The 7647-nt window shown below is 35.6% G+C and overlaps 1 non-coding gene across 1 annotated transcript; it reads left to right on the top strand.

The window, feature by feature from the left end:
* The first annotated feature begins 2711 nt into the window (after window positions 1-2711).
* Window positions 2712-2783, top strand: TRNAA-AGC (transfer RNA alanine (anticodon AGC)). The gene has a single exon. It is a non-coding gene; the product is annotated as a tRNA-Ala (tRNA).
* Window positions 2784-7647: the final 4864 nt, after the last annotated feature.

The following is a 7647-nucleotide window of genomic DNA, read 5'->3' as shown; positions in this document are numbered from 1 at the left end:
AACCAAAAACTCTTCAATATTCAAAGCATGCTTAAATACAATACACAATTTTGCCTTCTAGAAAGAGTTATACAGCAGATCCCTTCATATGCATTATTCATTTTTAAGCTGAACTTTACAACTAAGAAGATCTTAAAATACAAACCCTCCTGAAAACCACAGCCAGATTTTTATTCATTTAATTGACTTAAACACAATACCATAATTTTATAAAACTAGAAATCCGTCGTAGTGCAGTGACAGGTCCCAAACTTATTAGGCTACATGTCCCATTTAGAAAAGGGGCATTTCTCATGTTCCAACTATTACCTAAGTTCTTTCACGTTCATTTAATTCTAATAACTACCCACTATGGTAGGTATCACAGTCTCCATTTGAGGCATAAGAAAATGAAAGACAATAGCTTGCTTATGGATCTGTGACACTAAATTGGAATTCCAGCCCTTATCCACATAGGTCCCAATTTCCTGTTCCTTCCTGGGTGTCATGTGGCCTTTCTGAGCATATATGTTATTAAATATCCTCCTTGTCTCTTGAGAACTGAAGAAGTGATTTGAATGAAGTAATCTGATACTGGCTTGTTTCTCACAGTTTTACTTTAAAAGAAATTGTGTTTGATTCCCCCCTATCCTGTACTTTTCTATCATGTTGTCCTTGTTTCTTCTTGACCCTGATTTTCATACTGTCTGGAATCTGTTTTCCTAAAAAAAAAAATTACATTTTCTATATGCAAACAATCTTCTCACTGCTCCCTGAAGCCCTAGAGTTTTGCTGTCACTTTTGAAGACAGATAATAATCCAGTGGCTACATAAATAGCATTGTACCCAAAACAGGCCCAGGAAACCGGTGAACCATGAGTAAAACAAGAACAGCAATGAAACTCCAAAATGCAGTTATTAATTCATACCATCAGGATTACTGCTTTTTGTAAAGATATTTTTAATGAGGAAAGATAAACAAGGCTTTTAAAAATATATGCCATTTTAATTCTGGATCATTGATTTTTAATGATTTCCAAGTTTTCTTATAATTTTTTTTTTGCTAAGTGTGAGAAGATTGTGTTATATTACTGATAGGAGCAGAAAGGTCTTGTGCTTTCTTTGAGACAAGGGATATTTATATATTGTGTATTTTTCATTATGCAACTGTTATCACAAACTCTCCAAAGGAAACCTGTGTATATGGATAAGTGCATATCATTTTAACTACTATAAGCTCCACAATGTGGGAGGAGGAAAACTCTGTATTCTAATTGCCATTGAAAATATGGTTTGTTACAGCTCTTAAGAGAACTGAACATGCCATGTCATACAGGGCCACACAAGGTATCACCAAGGTTGGTCAGGAGGCAGAAGGGATTTGAGAAAAGTATGGGGGGACAATGATTATGGTTTTTAAGGCAAGAAATGGGTAAAGCAAGGTAAACAGGATGAGAATTGGTTAGTGTGAATAATTCCATCAGGCTGCAATTTCAGTAGGGGCTGTCTCGAGTTGTCCGGTACCTAGGCCTGGGCTGATCAGGTCAGGTCAGAGGAATATCGGCTTCACATGTAAACATTCAATAAAGAAGGTGATTGAGGGATATGAACTTTGGGTCATTGGTTTGCACATGAAAGGTATGTTCAAAAGGGACTAATTTGCTGTCTCTAGGAATTAGATAGCCGTGGCAGAGCCTCTCTTTTCCCAGTCAGCCAAGTTCCTAAGATGTTAAAGCACCATAAAAGACAGAAAATGAAAAACAAGATTTATACAGTCACATAATATGTATATATTACATGAACGAAAAAATAAATAAGTGGCTGATTTCTTCAGCTCAGCATTACAATCTTTGTTCACATCTTCTCTGACCTTTCTGAAAATGAACAAATGATTTCAAAGAGAGCTAACTACAAATTTTTCTCCAACTTTTCCTCTTAAAATGTTACCTGCATTATTCAAGTTAAAGAGGGTATCATTTTGCATTTTATCCAAAAGCAAAAATGAAGTAGATGGACATATATGGATCTGAAAACCAGAGTTCCTCTACTCTCTATTATACATAGGTACTATGTTGAACTTGGGTGATCCATTTTTCTTTAAAATCTCAGATTACCATTTACTGAAGAACTTAAACCCTCACAAAAATAAATGTTGGTGTCATTAAGACAAAAACATCACCAACCCACATTGTAAGCTTTCAGGGAAATGATTTGAAGTGTATATCAATATTTTAAGAAATAAATGAAAGAGAAAGATAATTATTTTAACTTCTGGAGACCTTTAAGTACTGTATGATACACATTAAAACAACCAAATACTAACACTGTTATGGGGGACTTTGTTCACATAAATAAATTCACAAGGACAGTTTAATAACATTTGCAATTAAAATTATCCTCTGGCACTGGAAGGACGGCTTTCAATTACATGTAGATCATTGGATTCATTTAATTCATATGACTTGTAAATTTGAGAATCTGTGCTTCTAAAAATAAAGCCATGAAATCTTTCCTGAATATACACAACTCCATTAACAACTTCCTTAATTAAAATTATCAACAGTAAATACTTTTGATTACAGTTGCTATATATCATAACTTATTTAATGTTTCATCTATTTTATATAGGGCTTCCCTGGTAGCTCAGACGGTAAAGCATCTGCCTACAATGCGGGAGACCCGGATTCGATCCATGGGTTGGAAAGATCCACTGGAGAATAAAATAGCAAGCTGGGGGTATAGCTCAGTGGTAGAGTGCATGCTTAGCATGTATGAGGTCCTGGGTTCAATCCCCAGTACCTCCACCTTGGACTTTCCCAGTGGTCCACTGGCTAAGACTCTGCACTTCCAATGCAGGAGGCCTGGGGTTTGATCCCTGATCAGGGAACTAGGTCCCACATGCTGCAACTAAGACCTAGGGCAGCCAAATAAAATTTTAGGGCTTCTCTGATAGCTCAATTGGTAAAGAATCTGCCTGCAATGCAGGAGACATGGGTTCGATTCCTGGTTTGGGAAGATCTTCTGGAGAAAGGATAGGCCACCCACTCCAGTATTATTGGGCTTCCTTTGTGGTAAAGAATATGACTGCAAGTGAGAGACCTCGGATCAATCCCTGGGTTGGGTAGATCCCCTGGAGAAAAGAAAGGCTACCCACTCCAGTATTCTGGCCTGGAGAATTCCAGGGACTATATAGTCCGTGGGGTCGCAAAGAGGAAGGACAGCTTTCAATTACATGTAGATCATTGGATTCATTTAATTCATATGACTTGCAAATTTGAGAATGTGTGCTTCTAAAAATAAAGTCATGAAATCTTTCCTGAGTATACACAACTCCATTAACAACTTCCTTAATTAAAATTATCAACAGTAAATACATTTGATTACACTTGCTATATCTCATACCTTATTTGATGCTTCATCTATTTCATATACCATCATACAGGAATTTTCAATTATTGACTTCATCTTCACATATTCAGACTTAATAATCATGCTTATTAGAGTTTAGCTGCCTTCTTTAAAACGAAAAACATACACTGTATTTTGCTTATAAGCAATTATGTATAACAGAATCCAGAAGTTCTATGTTGATTTTTCTGCACCAAGTCAGGAGGTCATCAAATCTCTTTTGTCCATTGTTTGGAGCCAAGACCATATAAGGAGAAAAGATGTCCTGCCTTAATGGAACAGAGAAAGACAGCACTAGGTGGTCCTAGTATGGTGGGAGGATTTTATCTATTATTAAGGATCAGAGGTATTGAATTCAATTATGTAAATGAATGTTAATTGAGGGAAAAAAAAAACCAGACAGCTGGTCAACCTATTTCAGTAGACTAGCTAAGATGGGAAGGATCACGAAATGCCAGATGCCCATCAGACAGGTTCAGAATTTGATAAAAAATGCACATGGGGTGACACTAATGAACAAAAGTGAAATTTTGAAAATTCTCAGCTGAATGAGTATGGCTGGAATTTGCTGTCAGAACAAGAGAGATCTACAGTGGAGAACTTGATTCCGATGGAGAAAAAGGTTAATACCACAAAGAGATATCCTTATTGCCATTCTGTAGCATTGCCAAATAAGCAGTGGCACATATCTAAGGTCAATAAGTAGGTATGGTTTTAGAGCAAGTCTTTGTTCACCTTCAGTGAGATTCCTGTGTATCCTATTAGTCCTTTGGTGTATGTGGTTTTGACTCCCTGGCAAACTGGCAAATGATACCTGAACTTTAAAGTGACTGTATTAATTAAAATGGTATCTTAATTAGAGAAACAAACAGAAGTTTATGAAGCATGCTCTACTCCCTTTCAATTAAATGATTTAATGTCATTAACAAGAGTCCTTCTTAAGATTATTCAGGGGAGGTCCAGGGATTTGGTTATAGCTGGCCATGCATATGTCACATCACCAGAACTCTGTTTACAGGAGGTCCAAGCAAATTTCTGGAAGGAACTCCTCCTAGGGCAAGTGATCTGTAGCTACTGCACTGTGTTTATCATTGCAGGTGAGGCTGAGTTTAGCATATTACTTTTCACATAAATAGTCTGTTGTCTAGCCACTGGGGACATTTGCCTAGAGAGAAAGGAAAGCAGAAAAAGGAAAATGCTAAAAGAATCTCTCTCTAAACGTCCATGGACCATTGATCTCAGAACAGTGCTAACAGTACTGGCACTGTGGCCTCAGCAGCATTTTTAGTGGATTTATATTGACACCAAAGCCTTTGGCATGCTGGCATTAGAAAGAGTGACTAAGGGTTAGAGAAAATCTCATGTCTTTCTCATTGAGTGTAGAGTTGCAGCCAACAAAAGAATTTTCAAAGAGGAGCAGGTGTTTTACTTATGTATATACTGTATATAATTCATAGGATATCACACATACACATACCACTGAGAGGTCATATAATAATTGTGTATGTATACAAGACTGCTGGATGGGGGAGGCTGGTGGGCTGCCGTCCATGGGGTTGCACAGAGTCGGACACGACTGAAGCGACTTAGCAGCAGCACAAGACTGCTATATTAGAGTGTTGATGGAGTGGCACTTTCTCTGTTGTAACAGAAAGCAAGATACAGGTAGACTATTCAGTGGCTAGAGGATTAGAATATGTAAGTGTAAAAACATTCAGATTTAATCAAATCTCAAATGATAAAATGTAAAAGGAGACTCTAGAGCTCCTTGAATTATGAAAACCTATTTTGAACTGGAGACAGTATTTTTCTTTCAGGAGAAGAGTCATCAAAATAAATTGACTTTCTTTGGGAAGATTTTTATTGTTCTTGTGATCTTGTTAAACATGGCCCTTCTGTTTTTCCTGCCTATAGAGCTGAATGTCATAGGGTACTCACTTCCCAATAGAAGCATCATTATATATTCCACATTATTTTGTCAGGTAGGGTTTAATTCTGTAATTTCTTGTGTTATCTTTCCCTGGTCTCAGTATCAGGGCAACACTGGTCTTATAATTTGGGAAGTGTTTCCTCCCCTACTATTTTTGAGAAGAGTTTGTGAAGAATTGAGATTAATTCTTCCTTGAATATTTGATAAAGTCTAATAATCAAGACATCTAGGTCTAGTTAATATTTGAGTTATTTTTTTAAATTCAATTTATTTATTATAGGATCCATTTAGCCAATCTCTTCACCAGTCAGTTTTAGCTATGTCCTTGTAGAATGTGTTCATTTTATCTGAGTTATACAGTTTGTTGCCTTTTAATTATCCACTGTACTCACTTTATAGTCCTTTTATTTCTAGACAACTGGTATTAGTATGAAATGCTAATGTTCTTTCTTTTATTTCTGATTATAGTTGAGTCTTCTTTTTTTTGGTATATCTAACTAAAATTTTTCATTAGTTGATCTTTCCAAAGAATCAGTTTTTGGTTTCACTTATTTTCTTTATTTCTTCTATACTCTTTTTTTTTCTATTCTCTATTTCAGTAATTTCCACTCTGATATTTAGTTCTTTTCTTTTGTCATCTTTAGTTTTAGTTTTACTTTTTTCTCCAGTGTCTTAATGTAGAGGTTAGGTTACTTATTTGAGATATTTCTTCTTTCCTAATACAGGCATTTCCAACTACGAATTTCCCTCTAGGAACTGCTTAATTCTTAGTTCTTAGCTATATTTCACAAGTTTTGTTATGCTGAATCTTCCTTTTCATTTATCTCAAAGTATTTTATAATTTCTGTTTTGATTTCTTCTATAATCCATAGCTAATTAGAAGTGTTTATTCTCCTCTTATTTGTGAGTTTTCCAATTTTTTTCCTGGAAATTATTTCTAATTTTATTCTATTTTGGTCTGAGAATGTACTATATATGATTCTTAATCTTTTAAATTTATTGAAGAAATAAATGTCTAAAGAAATGTGGACCTTTAGGTGAAGAAAACAGAGAAAAGGCAAGACAGGCATACACATGAGATACTCACAGAATATGAGCAAATTATGTTAACTATAAGGTTTTTTTTTTGTAAGTTCCACCTAAAGATAAGGCGAGCCTGTGTGTTAAAGCGGTAATGAAACTTTCTGTAAGAACCAGAGGAGATATAGCCCAGGAATACAACAGTAAAGGAAGTTTTTTCAACTATCAAAACACACCTACTGTAGCAAAATCTTATGAACATTATAACTATGGGCATTATTTCAAAATTTTTAATCCCTCCATAATTAGTAGACCGTAGTAAGAGGTCAGAGGTTAAGCAAATCTTACTCTTTACTTGTACGTGTAGTATAAGCTATACTATATGCTTACATAGAAATAACATAGCTCTCATTCATGGCAGTGGTCATAGAAACAATTGCGCATCTGGTCTGTGATTTTTTTATTTCTATTTCTTTACAAGCATTAGCTCCGCAGGCCAGGAACTATATATTGTTTGTTTTTTATAATTTTTTATGCTATGTATCAATATATCCCTAGTATCTAACTCAACAGTAGGACATGGTACAAGTGCAATACACATACCTTGTATAAGGAGGTGAATGGAACATGGGTTAATTAATGGATGGATGAGTATACATTTTTTAAAAATCACCACTCATCTTTTTTTGGTGTATGTTAAATGTGAGATGTTTGAGGTCATTTTCTATTGTCAAAATCAGGAAGAAAAAAAAAAAGCAAAACACTTGAATTTCTAGTCCATGAATTGCAAAAATGTCTGCAAAATATCTGTCTTTCCAGAGGTTAGTGTAACTCAGCAAACAAGAGGCCTTCCTGGAGACAGGTTAATGTGTCAGTTATCAAATGAACTAACCATGTCCACTAGGACCCTATGGAAAACTTTCTAAGAACTCTCGCCTTTAAATAACCATTAATAACCATTTTCATCCTTAATGAAATACAGATAATTTTCCCAATGCAAAACTGCTGAGCACCATTTTTCCAATTCATCAACGTGCAAAGCTAGTCTATACACAAATCAATTCAGAGGGTATGCAGAGGGGAGGAAAAGTGAATACCAAGATGAAAATATCCATTAAAAGTGCAAAGTGCAGTAATGATTAGGAGCCTTTACAACTTAACTCTCAACTCTCACAAATGGCAGAAACCAAATTTCTGAGTAATCCTCCCTAGAGTAGGTCAAGGCAGAATGGATTAGTTGAAGGTGAATGGACAGTAATGTGGTCTGATCGATTGCCCTCAGTATGCTTCAGGCACCCCAGAGGGTCAAA

Source organism: Bubalus kerabau, chromosome 22 (genome assembly GCF_029407905.1).
Source record: "Bubalus kerabau isolate K-KA32 ecotype Philippines breed swamp buffalo chromosome 22, PCC_UOA_SB_1v2, whole genome shotgun sequence".
Classification (NCBI taxonomy): domain Eukaryota; kingdom Metazoa; phylum Chordata; class Mammalia; order Artiodactyla; family Bovidae; genus Bubalus; species Bubalus kerabau.
Note: the sequence above shows the minus strand (reverse complement) of the source record. Positions and strands in the feature narration are given on the sequence as shown.